Here is a 23,961-nt window from a genome sequence, read left to right on the forward strand (position 1 = left end):
GGGAAGATACTGATGACAAGATATATATTTATATGGTCTATTGAAGGACAGCAATGCTGAGCGGTAGGTTTTCTCTGATACCCTCTGGCAAATTGTATACTTCCGCAGTGGAACACTACTACTTCCATTCAATAAAAAATATATATTTATTGAGTGTTAACTGTGCACCAGCCATTGTTCAAAGTGCTGTGTGCACCAAAGTGAAGAAAATCTGTTATAGATCTCTTATTATGGCATGCCACACTGGATCTCAAACATGGTTTGTTAGGATGAACTTCTTCTAAAGGATACCCTGGCTCATTCATTCCTCTACATGTCCAATCTAGCATTGCTTGAAAACCAATATGGAATATATGGCTATAAAATGACTGGGATCATCAATATTTAATGGTGATTACTAATTGTTTTTCCAAAGAAAAATTATCAAGCAGTAGCCTGAGGGTAAGTGGCACATGAACCAGGCTTACTCTTGTTTGGTGGGTCCAGTGGCATAATTAGATGCTTGAAGTCCTGCTTGAGGCTTGTTTCTCAGATAATCTGCAATTGCATGCATGGTTCTTGAGGTCAAGAGCAAGCAGGCGGGAGAGATCAGCAAATGTTAAAACGCTTTGCTCGATGTCTCTTCTAAGCTAGGGTTTTAATGAAGCTTTTTGAAGGTGATTCTCAACTTTACATCTTGCTTTATAGTAGCTGTCACAATGAAAAGCAGAAATTATTGAAGGGGCTCAAATGCTGACATTTTTAATTTAGATGATTAGTTGCAAGAGGTTGAGCACATAGGGTCCCTTTCCTTCAGGAAAATGAGAACTTTGTTTTTGTTTTTTTTTTTAATCATCAATTGCAACTAGCATGGAGCATATCTTGACTCTTGGTCTCCAGCTTCTCTCCCCACAATTTGGTTTCTCTCTCCAAAGCCTGGTTCAGAACCAGTACAGTGTAAGGGTTAAGAGCAAACTCTTCAGTAAGTGGGTTCCAATCCCACTTCCTGTGCTTCTCGGCTGTGGGACCTTAGGCAAAATGCTCCCCTCTGAACACCTTGATTTTGTGGATGTGAGATGAGCATGATGATTACACCTTCTTCCAAGGGTAGCAAGAAGTAAGAATGTACAGTTCCTAGCCCAAGGCAGAGCACGTGCTCAAGGGATATTAGAGCAGATGCTGTGATAATGATGATATTGCTGCCACTCATCTCTGCAGGAAACCCTCCAATGGTCCTGTTCCTTCCAAGATAAAATCCAACCCCCCATGCATGGCCCAACAAGACCTAGTTCCTGTTCTCTCTCCAGATCTTTCCCTACCCCTCACCTCTTACCCTGTACCAGACGACCATCAGCTCCCTGAACTGCTATTTCACCACCTCGTGCTGTGTGGTTCTTTCAGCCTAGGAAGTCCACGTTCCTCCTAATGTGTCTCCACCCTTCTGCCTCAGCATCTCTTCCCCCACGAGGCTTGCTTTTGCCTTCCAGGCAAAGTTGAAAGACTTTCTTGTGCTCCCAGAATGCCATGAAAGTTACGTCTATTACAGAATATGTCATACTTTATGACATTTACTAATCTGCATTTCTCTCTCCAGGACCACTAAAGACAAGTTAAAGGCAGCTACTCCGATTTCATCTGAATCAGAATTCATCTGATTCTTTGGTATTTATCTAGCATAGCTGCTGAAATACAGTATCTTCTGATTAATGTTTATTTAACTGAATTATATTGAATTCAGACTTTAGCTCCTGGCTTCACTTCCATCTACATGAATGCTGTGATAATGCTCCTGTGTAAGAGTAAAGAGACCTGTGCCCATTGTGACACCAGCTAAAACCGTGGTGGAGAGAACACTGTTACCCAACTCAGTGGAGGTTGGGACAGGCTGAACACACATTTTAAACAGATCTGCTAAGGGAATTTTCCATCTGGGATCTACATCTTGAAGCGTCTCTCTTTGGGAGCTAGATTCTAATTATTGTAGTTTTTGTAATCCCACTTCTCCTCCCAAATGATCCAAATGGCCCATATTTATTTTAAATATTAAAATGAATTAATTGTTTTTCTTTCAGCTTGGAGGATTGCATAAATCTCCTTATGGTAATCATGGCATTTTGAGGTGTCTCAGAAGCTCTGGGGGCACTAGAATAAAGTTTCTGATGATACCATATGTTGCAGCAGCAGGAAGATTATTTTTAAATGCAGCAGATGTTTTAGCTGTATTAAAGCAATTCCATTAAACTTAAATATCTTTGTTAGACAATATTGGTGTAAGCTGGTTGTTCGGACAATAGAAAAAGTTGGGTTTCCCACTGAGTTCTGTGTTGGCTGATTTGATGCATGTTGGTGCCTTATAGCATCTAGGGGATTTTTTTTTAATTACTGATTCTGTTAGCTAGTAAGACAGAGCTTTGTCATTTGTTCATTTATTCATTTATTTAAAGAAGAATCAAGGTTGATCTGAAAGTGGCAGAACCTCAAAATATTTGTTCTTTATGCTCCAACTAGAGGAGTCTTTTCATTATACTCCAAAAAGCTCTACAGCCTCCTACCATCAAGTCACTTTTATTCTATTCTCCATCTCTTTCATTTAAGGCCACTCATGGACCACCCATCATGTTCAACCTTATCTGTTATTAACCTATTTCATTTTTACTATTCTTTAATTTATACTGGAATATTCACTGTTGCCTAAACATTCTTCCTACCTTACTACACTCATCCCTTTGTTTATACCTTTCTCCCTACCTGGTACAACCTTTCTTTCATCCTTCAACCTTATCTACCCTTCAAACTCAGGTCAAATGTCCCCTTCTCCACAAAGACCCTCTCGCATGGCCCCAGCTGTGACTCTTCATGAGGGTTTCATTTGTACATGTCCTTATGGAATAAATCTCTTTCTACATTCTGCTATACCCTTGCCTTATTTTGCTTCTACACTATGAACTCGTTGAGATTGGATATATGTTTAATTTGTGTTCTTCACAATAGCTATGGAGCCAGAAGGGGAAAACCCAAGCTAGGAGGAAAAACAGAGACAATAAACATGTAATGGCTACTACTAACTGTGTTTCCCAAATATTTGTCCACCTGGAAATATTTGTGAATATGTGGATTTGGGAAATTCTCTCCTCTTGCAATATGATCTCTGGGGTCTTTGCCCTCCAAAACCAAGAGTCTAATCTCTATGCTTGACAGTTGAGAAATTTATTTAACTTCTTCCATCTACTGGTCTAACATCACCTTCTATTATTCCTTTACATGAACTATTTCAGCCTGGGTAGAGTGTTGCCTGAGCAAAATTTTAGAAATTAAATTTTACCTAGAGGCATCTTCTTGATCATCTTGTTTCTGCAAGCTTCCATTCCTCTATGTTCCATTTTTTTTTTTCATAGCTTCATTTTATTTCTCTTCGTAGTTTCACTTTCATTCCTTTCACATATTCTTGGGGGCGGGGAGGAAAGTAAAATGTTATTCTCATTACTATCCTCGTCCAATACATAATACTCTATAACTACACTGTCTAACACTGGAATATTTCCTATGATGATAGAAATGTCCTACATCTGTATTATCCAAAAGCCACTAACCACTGAAGTCTATTGAGCAGCACGTGAAATGTGGTCATTGTGACTGACAGATTAAATTTAAATAGCCATATGTAACTAGTGGCTCCATACTAGACCATATCTGTATATTGAGACTTTTCTACACAGCTATATTAGTTAAATCTGTGTGCAAATAACAATAAACACTTCCTACTCACTTAAGTAAAAAGATAGGGGAAATTCATTGTCAGGTTGCAAGGGAATATAAAAAAATTTTAGAGGGTGAAATAATTCAGGGCCCAGGAAGGGCCCAGCACCAGAAAATCAAGAGTCACAAGAAATCCAGAGAGCTTTCTATCAGTGATTCTTTCTCTGCTTCTGCTTTGTCCCCTCCCTCTCTCCAAAACCAGCCTTCTCTGCTACTCAGGCTGCATGGTGAAAAATAACTAGGATAGAAAGTCTTGAAAATTTGCATCTGCTTTGGGCTCTACTCTGAAAGAAGAGTCCAGAATTAAAAAAAAAAAAAAAAGATGCTCTTTGGACCAATCTTAAAGTGCAGGGGATTGGAATCTGATTGTCCAGGCTTTGGTTAGGTGTCCACCCCAATGCCTATTAGGAGAGATGGCGTCATACAACAGAAACACGGCCACTGGCAGCCCTTCCCTGACTGAGGGGTGAGTGACTCACAGAGATGAGCTGCAAGTGCCCAGTAGTGACTTCCAGTCTGTAAAGTTTTCTGCCAGTCGCCCTGTTCTTCTAGTCACCCACCAACAGCCTCCTCTCATCCTTGATCTCTGCAGCGGTGGCACTGCAGACTCATCCTCCCACCACCTTTTCTTCCAGCCTTTTCTTCTTTTAATTTCACTACAGATTCTTGGTTTTCCTTCCTGTCTTTCAGGTTTCTGTGTTTCCTTTATATATCATACTGTCTCCTCCTAATCCCTAAGTGTAGGCCTTCTTCAAGGGCCTCTCCTTGCACATTCTTTTCTGTTTGTCTTTTGGCTTTCTTTGGGGGCTTCATTATGAGTCAACCATCACTCTGGATTGTTCCCATGCCACTATCTCTAACACCATGTTCTTCTCTGAGCTCTAGATGCTCATCAGCAACATCCTGTTAGACAGCTTCATCTGCATGCCCCACAGGGATCTCTAGCTCAGCCTGTTCATGATTCTCTCATCACTCCCAGAGTGCTCCTCTTTCTCTACGCCACATCCTTGTACCTAATCCACGCACATCAACTGTGGCACCAATTCCTATTGGTGCTATCTCCCCCATCTACGTATGAACTGTCCCTATGTTTCATTTACTAGCACTGTATGATTTAAGTTCTACCACAAAACAGCTTTCTGACTGGTGCTAGCCAGTTTTCTAACCAGTTTGAAATGTTCTAACCACCTAGAGTATCCTAAAATTCTTCTTGAAAAAGGAATTGTATTTTCCTTTTCCCTATTTTCCTTATGATATATGAAATAGAATACTCTACCAACATATTGGGCTTCATATAAATGTATAGGGCATGAAGCCAAAGCCACTGTTTTCTTTTACCTATATTTGTCTCTTTCTGTGTTATGTTGGGATGGTTTGGCAGGTATCCATTGATCCCTATTTCTCCAGAGAGTAGGATTCATGTGTTAGAGATCATTATGTAGACCATTCTGTGTAGTAAGAGTATGGCTCCTTTTCTCCCCACAGGGAGCCCACCCATGCAGGCTGTTGTGCTCTCTGCAGGGTGCCCACTGGTGCAGTGAGCCCATAGTAGCCCCGCTGTTCTGCCTCTGCCTGGGGAACTATGGTTAATGCAGAAGGAGGGAATAGGAAGCCCATGTCCACTTACTTTGCAGCCAACTTCCCATTCCTTTGCCAGTAATATCAATAAAGTGGCTGTTTTGATTGATTTGATTTGATTGATTCCTATCTAACTCTCATATCTATTTCTCACCTGGTTCATTTCTGAGGCTAGGAGTATAACTCACTCACATCTCAAAACCTCAGCACAGAGAATATTACACATGCCAGGATCCTCTTCGTAGTGCCCAATTTTGATTACAGAATCCTCACACTAAAAACCCTGAATTGCATTTACCCCACATTACAGCACATCCACTATCTGACTCCAGTCCAAGTTTCCAATCATGGCACTTGCTACCTCCCTCCTTGCTCTCCAGCTCTCCATCCAGATTCGCAAACACGGCCCACAAGTCTGCACCTTTGATTCGCTACTGGCCATTCTATGTCTTCCTTCCTATATCTCCATTTTTCTCTGCCTTCTTCCCTGCCCCAGGAGGCTGCCCTTTATGAATTGCATCAACAGACTCGTTACCTCTGACTTGTGGTTGGGTTTGGCCAATGGGAAGCACTGGAAGGAAATCAGAGGGTGGGAAGACAAAGAGGTCAGTGTACTTCTCTCCCCTTCACCTACCTTTCTGGATTTGTGGATTTTCAATGACTGCATTTCTCTCCCAAAGGCCACAGCTTCTATCAGTCAGCACTCTCCTATAGCACAGAATTTTCTAGGTTTCTGGGGGTGTCAGTGGCTGCCCACTCATCCTGGCCTGGGGTGCTTTACTATCCATTGCTTACCATCCAAAGTTTAATTCTTCATTAAATTCTCTTTCATGACCCCCTTTCAGGTACCATCTATGTCCTGCCAGAACCCTAAGTAACATAACCTCTGTTGCACCCTTTGGATGAGATGCCCTACTCCCATCTCTGTACATATTTGTGAATTCATTTAGTAAAGCATGAAGATACGGGACTAGGAGTCAGAAAATCTCTGCTGTGTCCAATATGGCGGCCACTAGCCCATGTGGCTATTGAGCACCTGTGATGTACCTGGTCTAAATCAAGATGTGCCATGAGTGTAAAAGACACAGTGGATTCTGAAGATAATACCAAAAAAATGCAAAATATCTTGTTAATAACTTTTTACATACTGATTGCATGTCAATTAAACATTGAAATGATTTTGGGGGTACATTCAGTTAAGTAGAATCACTATCACAATGAATTTCAATTGCTTTTGTCTAATTTTTTTAATGGGAGTGCTAGGAATCTTAAAATTCTCTGTGTAGCTCACATTATACTTCTACTGGCCAGTACTGACCTAGATGCTTGTCCCATTTCTATTTCTAACTTGCTGGTGTGACTGAGCAAGTTGTTGAACCACTTTGTGTGTGAGTTTCCTCATCTCTCAATTAGAAATGATAATTTCTGCCCTAACCCATGGGGGTGTTTTGAGAGACAACTAACATAATGCCTGAAAAAGTGTTATTTCAACTGTAAAGAACTCTACAAATGTTAGGGCTATTTCTGTGAAAATATCACCAACGCCCCAGCCTGATGCTCAGATGTCCCCCCTTTCAGAAGCCTCCTCTAATGTTTCCAGCCATAAGTTCTTTCACTAGCTGGCATTTAGAAATTTTTAGTTAACATGAGTTTTTCATTCTGCCTTGTATTGGGGTTAGCACCGTGGTTCCCCTCAATGGCCAGGAAGGTTTTGAGCATTTAGTGGAGTCCCAGTGGCAGGGGCCCTTGATCCTCCTGTAACAGCTGACTTCACTCAAAGGGCTGTGTTTACCCCGTGTGGGTGGGACACCAACTCTTGCATTCCATCTGGCTGCCTGGTTCTTTGCAATCTTTCCAGCACTTTATTTACATTTTCTGGCATGGTGGAAGAAATGAAGGCTTCGGAGAAGAATAAACCTGGATTTGATTCCTAGTTCTCACTCCATATCTGAATGACCTTGCGCACACCATCTAAACTCTCTGAACCTTAGATCCTTCATCTGTCAAAGACGGATGATCCCTACATCTCAAGGTTGCTGTGAGGAAACCAAGCAATATATAGAAAGCACCTGACCCAACTGACCTGCGTCAGCATTGGCTGAAATAGTAGGGCCTCGAGAGATGCGAGTTGGGGGTTCATGGTCCATCCTTGAACTACTGAACCCCCTGGGCCATATCCTGGGTTTCACAGTAAAAGATATCCTGATTCTAGCAACAACAGTTTTTCTTCTTGTTATTTGTGTTCTTATTCAGATTTGGCTAATTTTAAATACTATCCCTGATTCAAAGAGAGGCCATCACCCTATGCTCATTTGCATACAATTGACATTTCCAGAGGCTGCTCAGAAAGAAGAAATCAATCAGCCGTCAGGGCCCTCAACACCTTTGATCCAGGCTGGAGAAGCTGAGGGGCAGCTGAGGAGCCACACGGGGGCTTTTTAGCTCATAAATCTGTGCAGGGAATTTTGACAAAAGAAATTGGAATTGGAAACATAATACAGCCCAAATGCAGAAGAGAAGACATGCTCTGTTGCCTGATACAGTTGAAGGCATATTTCAAAAGTGATAGAACAGGAGAAAACTAAAATACGTGTTTAAAAAAGAATGGTCCATGCCTAAATAGCCTATTTTATCAGGAGTTGAATGAGTCTGACCAGAATTCTACATCTTTTATTTTGCATAAACAACACCCAAAGTGGATTGGCCATAAAAGAGGAAAAATAATTTAAAGGCACTGTTCAAGCAATCTTAGTGCAAAATAATTCTAGATTTTTTTCTTCTAATCTTTTGCAAATATGTTGCTCACATCTCATTTGAAAGCAGTGTTTTTAGAATGAGACTTTTGAGTATTTCACAGCACTCAACTTATTTTTCATAGAAACACAGCTTTCTTTCTTTTACACTCACATTTTGCTGTTTACACCACACTCGATTTCAGTTATAGCAATAGCAGATACAACTAACAACATAAATAGATTTGGAAACAAACATTAGGGCATCTTGGAAAAGGCAGGACAGAGCTGATGGGGCAGAGTGGGGAGTTGACAGCCTCTCACAGTAGGGTCAGCTAGTGAATCAGGTGGGGGGTTACTGTAAATTATTTATGAAAATCCAGAAATCCCATGTCAATCTTTTAAAACTGTTGGAACTACTCTTGAGTAGCAGTTGAAGTCTCGAAAGTTGATACAGAGGCTAAGCACTCAGCTCTTAAGGCAAGAAGAAACCTGGCATAGGGTGGAATAATCTTTTTATCCTTCATTCACTCAACAGGCATTGTTCTTCCCTTCCCCAAAACTTTTGCCCCTGCAGTATTTCCTATCTTAATGAACAGTGCCACTTGTCCACCAGCATCTCAAGATCACTCTACCCATCCTCTCCATCCCCCCAAATCCAATCATAATTATGAGCAGTTGGTTCTCCTTCCCAGGCATCTTTCATATTTTTCTCCACTTTCCTGACCCTACTTCCTTCTCCATTTCTCTTCTGAATCACTGTACCAGCCCCTTCACTCTCTGCACTTTGTTATCCATACTGCAGGCAGAGTGATCCTTCTAAAATTCAAATCTGCTCAAGTCATCTCTACTACTTCTGTACTGGGCTAAGTAGTGTCCTCCCAAAATTCATGTTCACCTGAACCACAGAATGTGGCCTTATTTGGAATTAGGATCTTTGCAGATGTATTTAAGTTAAGATGAATTCATACTGGATTAAGGTAGGCCCTGATTCAATATGACTATGACTGGTGTCCTGATAAAGAGAGGAGCAAACACAGATTAACCCACAGACAGGATGGGGAAACACAAGATGAACACCCGGTGAAGACAGAGCAGTGGTGGGAGCAATGGATCTACAAGGACTGCTGGCAGCCACCAGATGCCAAGAGAACGACATGAGAAAATTTCTCCATCAGAGTCCCAGAAAGAACCAACCATACTCACACCTTGATTTCAGACTTCTAACCTCTGAAACTGTGAAAGAATACATTTCTATTGTTTTAAGCCACCAAATTTTGTGGTAACTTGTCATAGCAGCTCTAGGAATCTCATACTACTTCCCATTGCCTTTATTTATTTATTTTTTTAATATGTGGAATTCATTTTAATAATATGTTTGATGTAAGTTAACATATACAAAATATCATTTAACAGCAATCAATATTAAAAAATGTTATTAATGGAATATTCACATTTTTTATATTAAATATTTGAAATCCCATGTGTGTTTTACACTAACAGTACATTTCAGTTTGGACTAACCACATGTCAGGTACTCAGTACATACGTGTCAGCAGCGGCTCTCATCCTGGGCACCACAGGTTTAGAAGGAGCTTTAATCATTGTAATCATAATAACAATAATTGCCAACTATAATCAAGCATTTCTTTTTTTTATTTCAGGATATTATGAGGGTACAAACATTTTGGTTACATTTTATATCTTTGCCTCACCCAAGTGAGGGTTAGAGACATGCCCTTCCCCTCTACAATGCTTACCATGTCCTTTAGTTGTAAATTTACCCCTCACAATCCGCTAATCCCTGGAGAATATTGCTACCATGTGTTTATTAGTAAGTGCGAATTTGATGGCGAGTACAAGTGGAGCCTATTTTTCCAATCTTGTGTTACTTCACTTCAGATAATGGGCTCAAGCTCAATCCAGGAAAATATAAGAGGTGCTAGATCACTATTGTTTCTTATAATTGAGTAATATTCCATTGTATATATATATACCAAATTTTAATAATCCACTCATGAATTGATGGGCACTTGGGTTGTTTCCATATCCTTGCAATAGTGAATTGTGCTGCCATAAACATTCAGGTGCAGATGTCTTTATTATAGAATGTCTTTGCTCTTTGGGGTAGATGCCTAATAGTGCTATTGCTGGATAGAATGGTATTTCTATTTTTAGCTCTTTGAGGTATCTCCAAATTTTTTTCCACAGAGGTTGCACTAATTTGCAGTCCCACCAGCAGCCCATTGCCTTTAGAATGAAATCTGATTCATTTCTTACTTCTCTCCACCTGGGTAGAATTAACAATGACTAGTCCTTATATAGCATTTGCTATGTGTGAGAGACTGCATTTTACATATATTATTTCATTTAATCCTCAGAGAAACCCTATGAGGTGGGTGATATTTTTACTTCCATTTTATAGTTGAGGAAATTGAAAAACAGAGAGGCTAAATAACAGCTAGTAAGTTGCAGAACTGGTGCTCAGACCTAGACAGTCTTGCTCCAGAGCCCACATACCCAACTATTCTGCCATGACATCTCTCACCATGCAATGCGCTTCATGATCTGTGCCTGATCACATACCCTTCCTTCCCTCCAGAGGGCCCTGGCCCTCTCTTCCTCACCGCAGATCCTCTTTCAGTCTCAAATGATAGGAAATTCAACTCATATTGGTCTTGGCAATAAGAAGAACATAGTGCCTCATGTTAGTGAATATCCAGGGGCAGGGGTGCAGTTGTCACAACAGGACCACGATGTGATTGATGGGAATACACATAGAGAGGTCAGGAAATCAGTTGAGTTTTTCCTTAATGTAGGGGAAAGATATAATTTAATACATACTGAAGCTACCCAGAGAAGGAGACCCATCTGCTCATGGAGATGCCAGCTCCCAGTGAAGGCTCTATGAAGGCTCCTACCCTCAATGATACAACCTGCCTGGACTGAGGACAGTGGGTTCTTTGGGAAGCTCTCTTTGCCTTTCTCACATGGGATTTTTATGCCCTTGCAGTTCTTCTCAACTATTCTAAAGGCTACAGCTTGCTCCTTACCTGCCCACCAAGTGCAAGAAACTGCTGACAACCACAGAAGGTCAGTTTTTCCAAGGTGGACAGTTCTCCTCCTTGACCAGCTTTGGACTGTCTGAGTTCTATTTCTAAGTAGGCTTCAGGCACAGCTTGGTCCAGGGGCCATCCAGTGAACTTGGTTGATTTCACTTCATTATTCAGGACTCAGTTATACCATTAAAACCTAATCAAAATTCTACATTAATTGACTTTTTCTCAGAGCCCTTCACTCAGAACCCTCTTCAGAGCTTTCATAATACTAAAAAATGTATTATCACTATCCAATTAGGTTAGTGCATTATAGACTACATACCGTGGACCAAGCCCAAGTTTGGTGCCAAAAATAAAAATAAGACAAGACATTAAAAAGAATTTTTTACCGGGCGCGGTGGCTCATGCCTGTAATCCTAGCTGTCTGGGAGGTCAAGGCAGGCAGATTGCTGAAGGTCAGGAGTTCAAAACCAGCCTGAGGAAGAGCAAGAGCAAGACCCTGTCTAGGAAGAAATGAATTGACCAACTAATATATATAGAAAAAATTAGCCAGGCATGGTGGCACATGCCAGTAGTCCCAGCTACTTGGGAGGCTGAGGCAGGAGGATTGCTTGAGCCCAGGAGTTTGAGGTTGCTGTGAGCTAGGCTGACGCCATGGCACTCACACTCACTCTAGCCTGAGCAACAAAGTGAAACTCTGTCTCAAAAAAAAGAATTTTTTAGAATAAACTGCAGTTTGGTAAGCTTGGCACTCTTCAACTTAGTCTTCAAATTCTATATGGGATGTCATATCTCCTCCACTACATTACAAATTCCTTGATCCATGGAGAACTTGTGTTTGTCCTCTCATAATATGTACACTGGCATTTAAACATTCAGTAACACTGTATCAATTGAGTAAAATAACGATTGAAGTAAGAAGCATTTCTCATGAAGCTTTTTCCCTAAATATGTATTATTGACAAATATAAAGAATCATTTTCCTTTCCTCTTTAGTCAATTGGATGCTAGGTTTTGCAGACATTTTTCATAACCAACAAAAGATGTTCTTGTTGAAGTCCATACTCCATTAACTCCTCTTTCTTCATTCCCATTGTACAACAGAGTTTGCAATTTAGCTCTTTTGTATATTAATCGCCAGATGTAAATACGTCATCTTTATACTTCCTAACTCCCCAACAGCTCAAAGCAGTTTAGTGTTCACATGTATTATTCTAGTCCCTCTTTGGAATATGCAAGAGACACATGGTGCCCTGTGGTCTGCTGACTTCTATGGTAATGACCGGAATATTTTACTGCAGTCATTTTCGATCCCTCAGACAACTAGATTGCAAGCACAGTGAAGGCAGAATGAAGCTTCCCCACTGTTATCCTCCGTGCAGAACACAATGCCTGCCACTAACACATTCCTTACTACATGTTTGCTAAATAACAGTTTATCTCATGCATGAATGAGTAGTGGATGATACTTCACAATAGATTATACGGAGTCCTGGAAAAGATTATGACTCAAGAGTCAGCCCCTGGTGATCCATTGCACCCAAGAAAAGGATGAACTCCAAATCAGCCTCCATAGCATATCCCAGTGCATGGAATTCATTAATGGAGGCAAACACCTGAGTTCACATCCTAGTGGTGCCACCTATTTGCTCCATGACTTAGGACAAGTTCCTAACCTCTCTGTGTCTCAATCTTCACATCTGTGAAACAATGATGTAAGTGTCTCTGTCTCATCAGTTGTTGTGAGGACTAACTAAGGTAATTCATGTACAGAGCCCAACACATAGTAGGTGCCCAATCTGGTCTCTTGTTGGCAGTAAGTACTGTTGTCAGTACTTATCACTACTCTCCTTTGGGCATTTTCTTTAATCTTAAAATAACACCTTACACAGGAAACAAAATCCTCAGACTACCAGAGACTGAACTGATTGAAAATAAGTATAGGGGAAAACAAAATGAGATGTTTGGAGTGTGAAAATATGGAAAAACAAAAGAAAATCGGATTGTACCTTATGTTGTGAGGGGTAGCTAGCACTTGTCGATTGAAATAATAAAAGAGAGGACTAATGAAAGAACGCACATTGTACATATTGTCCAAGTAAATTCGGATGATTCTGATATTTCTTGTTTTTCACGTGTAAATGAGAAGGGTTTGATTGATAATTGCTCTTCTCATGAGCGGAAAATCGACACCAGTGCTTGAACACTGGAGTGAAAAGTGCTGGTTCAGCTCGTTAGCACTTGGTCTTAGAGGCTCAGAGGAGGGGGCTGCAAACCCCCACGCACGCTCACACCTGACCTGGGCACTTTCTCCAGGCAATTTGTGAAGGTTTAGAAGCAAAGGGACCATAGCTTCCAGCCTCTGATCAGCTTCTATTTTGGAGCACTGGCCCCTACAGGCATGCTTTCTTGCCGGTTGAGATGCAGCAAAAGAGCGTGGGGCTTGGCATCCTGCATGACGAGTCAGGCTGGCCTGGAGCAAGGTACTCTCTGACCATCAGTTTCTTCATCCATGAAACAATTTTAATGATTTCTGCCTGACAACGTTGTTTTGACAATGAAATGGGCTATGTGTAAAGATAATTTTTAACTGTTAACACACTACAATGTAAATTATTATATTTTAAATTACTTTTTAAAACGTCTTATTTGGGAAGGATATACAATCTCCTGGGTATGCTGCAAGTAAAAGGCTTCTTATTTGAATTTCAATTGAGCTTTCAACCTCCAAAGTAGCTATTCCAATTGCTATTAAAATATCATGTTCTTAAATAAATGTGAAAAGCTTAGCTTCACATCAAGATAAAACATAAATTCAACATTTTTAAAAACTGCAATGGGTGAATGTATAAAATATGTATCAATGAATTAAAAAAGACACCAGAATCATGATCCTTAAATTATTATAGAAACTAAGAATTTACTGTGTTGGAGATGGTGTTCGAATAGCCTCTGAAACACATATTGTGGTGTAAAGAAAATCAGGTATCTATGGAAACAGCTGCATATTAATACTTGAAATAGGCAATAATTTATTTTATCTGTCTACATGCAGCTACAGGTTACGTAGTTCTCAAAGGTGTCAGCATCTTCCAACATTTGCAATAATGAAATATAGTTTGCCTGCTCAGAAGTAGACTTACCCCATGAAGCTAATGAAAGTTATGCCTCAAGGCCCCTCACTTCCAAGGCCCTTCCAAGGACCTTAGAGGGGCCCTAGCAAATTAAGTAATTGTGATTTTTTTTAGGTTTTTAATCAGCTTTATTGAGGTATAATAGACAAATAAGAATTTTATATATTTAAGGTACATACCTAGATGTTTTAATATATGCATACATTATGATATTATCACCACAATTGAGCTAATTAACATTTCTATCACCTCACCTCTTTACTATTTTCTTTCCTTTTTATGTGTGATGATAATACTTAAGATCTATCCTATTAGCAAATTACAAGTGTACAACACAGTATTGTTAATTGTAGTCACCATGCTGTACATTAAATTTCCTGAAGACGTTCCTCTAGCATAACTGAAATTGTACACTCTTGACCAGCATCTCCTTGATTCCTTCTCACCCCCAACCCCACCCCCAGCAGCCACCACTCCACTCTGCTGCTATGAGTTTGGCTATTTCAGATTCCACATATGACTGAGATCATACAGCATTTTTCTCTCTGTGTAATTGTGATTTTAGTAGTTTTTCTTGTAGAGGTTTCTCCTATCCTGCCACCAACTTACTTAAGTTTCAGGACCCACAAAACGTGGATCAGGCCCCTACCCTTTGCAGTACACGGAATGTTCTCTGCCCCACACACCTTCAGTACCAAACCCTTCACCTTGTAAAGACCCAAGTGGATGCCAGATTCAAATTTTACATGTTCTGCATGTTTGTTCAAATATTCTTGAGGGGAAAAAAAACTTACAATGTAGAAGTCTTTTCCATACCAGCATTTGCAGTTATCCAAAAGATATGTGCCTTTTTAGCATATTGAAGCAATATTTTGATAACTCTTATAACGCTACTCTTTCTCCCATCACCAGGGAGATGGGTTTTAAGAGATTTTGCATGGGTTTTAAGGGATTTTGAAGTTACCGTAGTATGAAAGGAATTTTTCAGAATTGGGAATGTAGCTGCGATTTGTCTGATAGCCAACAGCAAGTTTGACCAAGTCTATCCATGATTTCTGATCTTTCAATGTTAGATTGTCACTGGAAAAATTTCTGAGAGAAATCTTAACTGTATTTACAGTCAACTTAATTGCTACATAGACAGTAGAGTCATCCAGACCTGGTTTTGAATACCAGCTTTGCACCTTATTAGCTGTATAAACTTGGACAAAGAATGTCATTTTATGTGCTTCAGCTCTCCTGTTTCTTAAATTGGAATAATCCAGCCCACGTCATTGAATCACTGTGAGACTTATTTGAAATAAATTCTTGTAGCTTGACTAAATCAGGGACTGGCCCCAATCCGGGACCCCTCCCCCACCCCTGTGTCATTCCTAGTGGCCCCTGGAGTTCAAGGTTCTTTTTTCTACAACAAGGTGTTCCTACACCTGCATTCCTCACAGTCTGTATATTCCTCAGGGCCAGAGTCACATTCAGAGCCCAGCAACACACTCAGAGTCTGGCATGTATCAGCATGATTAATATTTATTGAAAGAAATTGAACTGAACAGACAAATAGAATCAAATATGCATGCTCTTTGGGTATGCAATGGGATGATAGCCAGATGTGTGGAGCCACATTTGCAAATATGTGGATAGGAGGACTTCCAGGGTGTACATTATTTCTAAAAGCCTGATGAATTTTAAAAAGGATTTTTGAGAGTGCTGATAAAATTATACAATGCCTTCCTTCCTGTCGGACCTCTGCCACCATTAAAGAGGATGGTGCTGTTCTTATTCATTGGCCTTGGGGTGAGTAAAATTCTCTCCCAGTAGATTAGTGCTCCTTTTCTAGACCTTGTGAACCAGCTCCCATTTGTTGTGATGGGCAGAGATCTGAAAGCTACCATGGCCACAGCCATTAGCTCTAGAGCTGTTTCGCCTTCTAGAGCTACCCTTGCAGAACATGGCCAGTGGCTGCCTTCTGGACAGCCACAAAACTTGGGCTGCTATTTAGAAATCCAGAATCTCTATAACTTTGGTTGCCAGGAGCAAAAAGAAGAAGTAGCTGAAAAATATCCTCCGTATAACCTCCTCATTCTAAATCTTGCAGGAGTGTATCTAACTGGCAAAATCCAAATCATAACCAGAGCTGCAAAGATTTGAGGAAATCATTGGCTTTCCAGTCCCTCCAATTCAGGAAGGAAGGCTCAAGGCCTTTTTATATTTTCAAGTGCAACTCTCAGTAAGTTCATGTTACTTGATTACCTAGTACACAAAGACATATGCAGATATATATAACAAATAAAATATTTGTTTTAAATAAAATATAACAAATAAAACAAATAAAATATTCACAAAACAGTACTAACCTTTATTGTCTTTGGAATCTTAAGTCTTCTACTTCGGTCTATTTCATTTTTTACTGTTGTATATGATGCATTAAATTTGATTTCAGGCCCATGAACTTGTCACAAGCTCCAATTTAGAAAACACTGCCCTGACTGTGGTTGGAAGGGACATGAAGATCCTTGTCCAACATGCACATCACAGCTCTTTATGCACCATTCCAGCTGGATCTCAGCAGTCTCTAGTCTCTCTGGCTAAAGCCATTAGCTTGTGAGTAATTCTGATTCTTCAGAATCCAGGGCCACAGGAGGAAGCACCCCAGGAGCAGGGCATCTGTCCCTCATCCAAGACAGGAGCCATCAAAAGATGATAGACCAAACATATAAACGGTGCTTTTATGGGCAGAGCACGAGCTTTATCTACAGATAAAGGACAGCTTTGGAAGCCTCTGGTATACATGTATCATCAAGAGTATTCAAAAGAGCACTGGCGTTTGTGTCAAACTTACCAAGTTTTCAAATCAGGTTCTGCCACCTGCCACCCCAGCCCCAGCCCCAGCCCTGAGGGCTCACTCCCATTTTACAGACCAGTTCACTGAGGCTCAGAGGGGCACCTGGGTGCCCTGGGTCCCTCAACGGTCGAGCACACCCTGGGGCTCCTGGTGATGGTGGGCTGGGGGCCCGTGTCCCCGCAGACGCGTGGAGCGTGATCGCCTCGCCCTTCCTGCCCAAGTACCTGCAGTTGTTGAATCTCTTGGGCAAATTTCTTCACTTCTGAGCCAATATGCTCATCTGTAAAGCAAGCAAGCCTATTTTATAGCTATGAAAAATTAATCCAGAGAGAGGTTTCAAGGATATATAAAATCTCTCTGGATTTATTTTTCTTAGCTATAAAATAGGTAATGTGCTTAATATTTTATTGCCATCATTTGTGGTCTCTCAGACAACCAGATTGCAAGCATAGTGAAGGCAGAGCGAAGCTTGACCTCTGCTCTCCCAAGTGCAGGGCACAGTGCCTGCCACTAACTCATTCCTTACTATGTGCTTGCTAAATAAAAATTTATCCCATGCATGAAAGAGTAGTGGATGATACTTCACAGTAGATTATATAAAGTCATGGAAAGATTATGATTCAAAAGTCAGCCCCAGATGATCCATTGCACCCAAGAAAAGGATGAACCCTAAAGCAGGCTCATAGCACAGAGCCTGGCACGTAGAATTCACCAATGGATGCAGATTCCTGAGTTCGCATCTGAGTGCTGTCCTTTACTTGCTCCACATTTTTAAGACAAATTCCTAACCTCCTAACATCTCCATTTCCACATCTGTGAAACATTGGCAATACATATCTACCTCGTTATTTGTTGCGATTCATGAACAGAGCTTGACACATAGTGAGTGCTTAATAAGAGTATTGTTAGTAATGGTTTTGTCAACATGGTTGCTATTCTCTTAGGCATTGCTTTATCAGTGAAATAATGCATTTCCTATTCCTCGTAGCAGTAGTGACTGGGTGGGCACACAAGGGGTTTCTGGGGTGCTGTCATGTTCTGCTTCTACAGCTGGTTTTTGCTTATGGGTGTGTATTTAGTTTGTGAAAATTCTGTACATCTGTGATATATATACTTTCTCATTTTAAGTTATACTTCAATACAAATAGCTTTCAGTATGATGTCAGTATTCTCCAGCTTGGTACACAAGCCCCTTTATAACCTGCTCTGGCCCTTGCCTAACTCTACATCCAACTATGTGAAGCTCTGTGAATAATCATCTTTGTTGTGTCATCATTAGTTCAGTCATATGATTTCCTCTACTTGAAACCATTCTCCCTCTTATGCACCCAGCGAAAGCCTGTGTGTTCTCCAGAACTCAGCTCACAGACTGCCTCTTCCAGGAAAGCCTTACCTGATTGAAGTAGATGCCCTTTGTTGGGTTTGCACTGTCTTTGACCTTCCATCTGTCATTGCATTTACCACCCTCAGCGTCCTGTCCACTGTCCTGAAGCTCTGCAAGGGCAGCAACCTTTTCTTCAGTAAGTTGCATCATTTCGAGGAAGAGTTTGAAGACATATTTGATGAATCATTATTGGAATAAATGAATGAATTATATTATAATGAACCCCTTTTCAAATTATGATCATAGAGACATGGGAATGAGATGAGACAAAGCTGTAGATTCTGCAGTAATATACAGATTACATGGGGTTCTCTAACTATATGTATAAATACCTCCAGTATCTGTCTAATTCACATGTAATGCTATTGTCACAAGTTCCTTCTCAGCAGCACTTTTCTAACCACGGGCAATGCTTTTACTTCTAAATAATACAAGCAAGGAGATATGTAACTCTATAACCAATAGTTTATTACTAACATGATAACTAACATGACAGTGACCACTTGTTAGCTTAGCAACACACCAGAGATATTTAGCAAGCAAACAATTATTGGGCTCCTACTGTATACTAGACTTGTGCTAAGCCTGAAGAAGTATAAGATTCACCAGATTTTGACTTCAAAGATCATATTAATATTAATAATAACATCAGTAGCTAAATGTTATTGAATCCTTTCTATGTGCCAAGCCTTCACATAAATTATCCAGAATGCCTTTCTTCCTTTCATCCCTCATACACAATCTGTCATGCCAAACCCAAGATAGATCTAAAACCCATCACCTCTCTCCACTGTTACCAGGCTTCAAGCTGCTGTCATTTCTCATGAGACAATGAGAATAACCTAAATGGTTTCCTTTTCCATTCTTGCTTTTATATAAGCCATTTGGTTAGGATACAGCTGCAGGCGAAAGCATACGTTGCCCCATCATGGGTCATCCTACATGAGAAGAGCTAAGAACTGGGGCGGGATGGAGCCCAGGAAGGTGGGTACCACTGAGCAGTCACCTGAGGAGTGAGGAGGAGTATTTGTTCATTGACATTATTTAAAACTGCCAATGAAACCATAAAAATCAAAGCAACTTTTAGTCCTCTTATTATTATTTTAAATTCTGTACAGACAAGGGACCCTCTATTGCCTACACCTCCCCATTTCCTCCCCCGCAACTTCTACGGTATGGCACTGCTGCTAAGCATGCCACAAAGACATACCTCACTGGGTTGTGACAATAATCCCATAAAGGACCTACTATTATCATTTTACGGATGAGGACAATGAGGTTTAGAGAGGTTAACTAACTTGCCTAAGGTCGCACAGCTGAGTTAGAGAACCTGAGCCCTGGTCTGGGAGGGCGTGGCCTTGGCCCATCTTGTGCACACGGTTCTCCTGGCACTCTGTGGGTGTCCAAAGAAGATTGAACAAATGAAAGCACAAGGAAAGAACTTCCTCCCAACCTTTCCAATTTAATGTATATGGGAACTGCTAATGAAGGGACCTGAGAAAATCTTCACTCCTTGAAAAGATAAAAAGAAGAAGAAAATATCCCTGAAACCTGAATTTTGTGACTCATTCTTTAAATTGCACAGTGTCATGGAATACACACTAAAGAGTAATGCAGGCCATAGCTCACGAGTTGGCCACTGGGAGGAATTAAAACACATCTGATAGCTACTGCCATTTAGTAAGCACCTACTATATACAGAGCTCTGTATAAGGAGCTCTGTCATTTAGTCTAAACAACAATCTTGGGAGGTGATATTATTATTCCTATTCTGTAAATGAAGAAACCGAGGCTCAAAGGGGTCATATAAATTATCACTGTCACAGAGCACGTGAGGTGCTAACTTCAGCCAGGATTCATATCAAGCTTGCCTGACTCCAAAATGCTTCAATCTTTGCATTTCCGAGCAGAACCAAAATTCCTGGGGTCTTAGACCACCAACAAATAGACAGGGGTGATACCGGCCTTCCAAGTGTCTTGTTGAATCAGTCTAAAGAGAACATACAGAATGTGCTTTCACGAGCCAATGAAACAACAGCTTCTACACACCTGTGTTCACACTTGGCTTTCAGAAACAGTTCCAGGTGAAAATTCTATAAAAGCCCTGTAAGATATAAACTCAAATACAGGAGTCAAGATTTGGGCAACAAGAATTTTTAATTTCTTAAAAATTATTAGAAGTGTGACCAGAGCTTTTTCACTGTGTACTACAACTGTGTTTTCACATATCATGCCTGCTCATTTTCCCTATGTTTTCTGTTCATTGTCCCCTCTCTAAAAACTCAATAGCTTTAGCACCAATATACAATTAAAGTTGGAAAACAATGCTTAAAATAGATCATGCTTGCCAGTGAATTTAACAAACACTTGGGCTGTGGTTACAATGTGCTAGACAGTATTTAATTCTTTCACAAATATTAACTCCTTTAACGCCACTCCAACACAATGTAGATGCTGTCATTATGCCCAGTTCACAGTTGAGGCAGCTGGTACTGAGGGTTAAGTCAGAGTCCCAAGTCAGAGCAGGGAAAGGGCAGAGGTAGGGTTCAAACCCGGAGCACAGCTCCAGGGCTGTGCACATGACTCCTACACCATGCTGCGTTTTGCAGTCACTTACTGTCACCCCAGGCACCCTGCTTTGCAGCCCTCCTCTCAGAGCAAGATACTTGAGGCTGGTCTGGGTCAGGTTATTTACCTTTCACTTGTCTGTTCCTTCCACAAATATGTGCCTGCTGCTGTATTGTGCCCATTTGTTTCCTGCCCTGCCTCTAGCTTTTCTGGGACTTCCCTCCTCCTCTCTGCACCAAACCCACCTCTCTCTTAAGAGTCATCCCAGTAATGACCTTGTTCATTATCGTGACCCTGCACCCCTGACCACAACCTTAGGAGCTATTGTTTGACTTGTATAGAGTCCTTGAGCAGACGTGCTGAGACTTGTACTGAACAAGGGTCTCCTCCAAATGGCCAAAGATATAAGGTGTTAGGACCCAAAAGTCTCAGAGGCTGAGAAGTGAGAGGGAGGAGAAAGCTGGGGTTCAGAGGAAGCAGACACTCAGGCTTACAGGAGTCATGACAGGTCATAGAATCCTTTTGTCCAAGGGCCAGCCTCAGTTTTGCTCTTAGATTCCATGAGTCATCCCAGGTTACACATGATAAGTCTGATCTTGCTTCAGCTATATTGAATTGAGTACCTGCATCTTTATCATCACAGAAATTCAGATGTATACAGCCCAGCTTGTATACAGACGTATACAGCACAGCTAAGCTTGTGTTGGGTTCTGGAGGTAGAGGAAACAACATCTTCGCTCTCAGTATCTTACATTCTAGGGTGGATGACAGACACTCAAAACAAGAATTGCAAAATCCTTTTTTAGCTGAAATAATCAGGAGGATGGTTGCCTGATTAATTGAAAAAGTAAGATAAAATGAAGAATTATGAAAAATTATGATTAAACATTTCATTTGTAACTTAAGCATAAGATAATAAATCCATTATCTGGTCTTTTGAAAGAAGACCAAGGCAATTTTTCCTTTTTTTAGTGTAGATCTAGTGTTTTTACAGAGACTACAGCCATAGTGCTTCAGTTAAGATTTCCAATTCATTAAAATGGAGCAAGAATTTAAAAGCACTTGAAAAATTATCAGAATGTCTTCTGGATGTGTATGATTTTTCCCACAGCTGCCTTGTCCATATTGAATTTGATGTCAGTGTTTTAACTACTCAACATTGCAATCTTCCCAAAGCATTTAATTCCATTTTTATGCAAACAGCACCTCTCTTTTCCTACTTTTAATATTTTTATTTAACATCTAATTAAATTCAAGTAAGTACACTAACAGATAAAACTGACATAGCTGGGTGTGGGAACGAGCTCAGTGGTTCCTGGACAGCATGGGGCTGCAGATGGAATAGAAGCTATAGGCACGTAGGGAGCTTCCTACAGCTGGGAGCCTTTCACGCGGCAGTGGCCTGGTCTGCCAGCATGTGTGAGAGAGTGGATTACTCCAGTAAATCAGTTAAGCCAGAGAGTTGGTTAAATGGAAGTCAGGGAACAATGGCTCATCCCTGTAATCCTAGCACTTTGAGAGGCCAAGGCAGAAGGATCACTTGAGGCCAAGAGTTTGAGACCAGCCTGGGGCAGCATAGTGAGACCTTATCTCTACAAAAAATAAAAATTAGCCAGGTTTGGCGGCATGTACCTACAGTCTCATCTACTCCGGAGGCTGAGGCAGAAGGATCTCTTGATTCTAGGAGTTTGAGGTTGCAGTGAGCTATGATAATGCCACCGCACTCTGGCCAGGCAACAGAGTGAAACCCTGTCTAAAAGAAGGAAAAAAAAAATTGGAAGTCAGGCAAGAGAGCTTCTATCACACTAAGGTGATACAAAAATGATGGTTCAAAGGCTGGTACAGGTTTCAATGGGGGCAGAGGAAGGCAGGTCTACATGGCATAGGAGGATGTGGGTGAACTTCATGGAGTTGGTGTCACTTCAGCAGACCACCTAAAGAAGGCACCCCAGGTACAGATCCAGCATGATCAAAGGGATGCAGGACTCTTCTGAGTGACTGCACGGCTTAACACATTGGAATGGAGAGGCCTTGTTTCAGTGATGAGCACAGGCCTTATTCCCGAGATTAACACAGTGACTGCCACGCTAGAAAAATGTGGTTTTTTCCCCCTTGGGGCCACAGTGTTTTGTTACAAACATAAAATAAAAACTTCAGAAACAAAACAATTTAATTGTTTTGTAATTTAATAAAAAATTTGTTATTTTTTATTGTTTTCTCTGTGTGAGTTATATTTAACTTGAAAAATGGTTCGCTCAGCTCCCAAGGTAAAGAAATGAGTGAGTTACACATGTTTCACGAGTCCCCGGGCTCAAAACTAGCATGAGTTGAATACAACTCACGTGGCAGTTAGTGTGTTAAATACCCAGTGTTTAGTCTGTATGGATCTTTCTGGCCACTTCGTCTCTATCTTGCTCTGAGTCTGGATAATAAACTATATAGAAGCCTAGCTTCCTTTCCATTCTGCTGTGAGCTCTGACAGCCTTATAGGGCTCCCCCTGCGGCTAATAGAACAGCCTATCCCAAGTCACTGGGTTGCCTGCCCACATTTCTAGCATGGGCCTGCTCCTGACACTGTCAAGGTGCTTGTCAAGCCAGCCACATTTGCTAGGCCTCTCTGATACCACAGTTATCATCTCAGGGGCTAAGCCTGTAAGCACTCCACGAAGTCCAGGTTCATGCCTCTGTTGTTCGCAACTATATTTATAGTGTCTAACACAGGACCTTGTCCACAGTCGAATCTCAGTTAAAGTTTGTCAAATAAACAAGTGAGCTTAATGAAAGGCAGTATGCCATGGCCTCAGTACTTACTGTCCTTCTGTGCCTGGAGCACCCTTTCCCTAGCTTTCCACAGGGCTGGTTCCTTCTGTCCTTAAGGCCCCAGCTTAAATGTCACCTTTTCGAGGATTCTTTCATTGATCATTCAGCCAAA

At 40.9% G+C, this 23,961-nt stretch overlaps 1 protein-coding gene across 3 annotated transcripts in view; it reads left to right on the forward strand.

The window, feature by feature from the left end:
* ADCY8 (adenylate cyclase 8) overlaps positions 1–23,961 on the forward strand; it is a 235,585-nt gene that overhangs the window by 56,271 nt on the left and 155,353 nt on the right. The gene's annotated exons all lie outside the window — the stretch shown is intronic.

Source organism: Microcebus murinus, chromosome 7, assembly GCF_040939455.1.
Source record: "Microcebus murinus isolate Inina chromosome 7, M.murinus_Inina_mat1.0, whole genome shotgun sequence".
NCBI lineage: Eukaryota > Metazoa > Chordata > Mammalia > Primates > Cheirogaleidae > Microcebus > Microcebus murinus.